This window comes from Propithecus coquereli, unplaced genomic scaffold (genome assembly GCF_000956105.1).
Source record: "Propithecus coquereli isolate 6110/MARCELLA unplaced genomic scaffold, Pcoq_1.0 Scaffold166, whole genome shotgun sequence".
Classification (NCBI taxonomy): Eukaryota; Metazoa; Chordata; class Mammalia; order Primates; family Indriidae; genus Propithecus; species Propithecus coquereli.
In genome coordinates, this window is record NW_012141191.1 from 995279 (window position 1) to 996428 (window position 1150).

Genomic DNA, 1150 nt, shown 5'->3' on the forward strand with positions numbered 1-1150 from the left:
TAGGAAGAAAACAACTTCCAGATTACATAGTACAAAGGAAAAATCTGCCCCACTGTGTGGAAGGCACTAAAGATATTACTTCTTGTGTTGCACCTTCAAACACATTGGCTACAACCAGCTGAGAATGTTGATTAACTATGTCTTGTCTACTCTGTATAGAGCATAGCAACTCATTCTATTCATTCTTTCACTCAAAAGCATTTACTGAATGCCAATTTTGTGCAAAAGCATTATGTAAAGTGAGGGACCAGAAATGGATAATAAGAGCTATTGTTTATGGAGGGTCTACCAGGTTCCAGAATGGTAAATGCTAAGTGGCATTCACAAGCAACATTTCAAGTAAATTACCACCTCATGAAGAAGCAAACACTTAACAAACCATAATACAAAATGAAAGGGAGTAAGCAGGCCTTTATAATCCACATTATTCCTTAACATAGTCCTAGTTAAAGGCATCTGAGAAATTTATGAGGAACTCTTCAGAGTTCTAATTGAAATCTACTCTTCCAGGGTTCTTAATTATTCACCAGGGCATGAAACTAGTTACAGCTCCCAGTGGCCAAATATGTTGTTACTGATCATCTAGATTTGGAAAACCCAGAGTTCTTATTCAAAGAATTGGTTTTTTGGGAGATATTTTTAGCCACTGTACATTTGATTGACCCTTAAAGTGAATTTTTCCAACTTGGTTATCCTATGGTGAAAAAAATCCAAGCACCACTTATCCAAGAATTCTTCAACTGAGTGTCGACCATGTGCTAGGTGTTGTGGATACAAGTCCTAGATCTGCCTTCAGGGTTAGGTTATAGGGGAGACTCATGAGATCACGTAAAAGCCATAAAGAGGTACTGAGTAGAATGGGGCACAAGGAAGCCAGGCTTCTGCCTGTAGACAGGAGGTGGGAATGGTGTCAGCAATTGTTGCTCCATGAATTAATATTAAATGTGTTTTGGGACAGGATTTGTCTTAAGAGTTTTACAGAGCTTTGCCCTAAAAGAACATGTGAACATGTTGGTTTGCATTTCGAATGCTGTTACACTCGGAAGGGCGTCTCTGAAAGGCAGTAGCGGCTGTATCCCACGAGGCACCGCATTTCTCAGACCTAAAGAATTGGATTTGCTTTGTAAAGCACAAGCGAATCTGTTAAAAA

At 39.2% G+C, this 1150-nt stretch overlaps 1 protein-coding gene across 1 annotated transcript in view; it reads right to left on the reverse strand.

Annotated features, from left to right (window-relative positions):
- GDA (guanine deaminase) overlaps nt 1–1150 on the reverse strand; it is a 110911-nt gene that overhangs the window by 94051 nt on the left and 15710 nt on the right. The window lies entirely within an intron of this gene.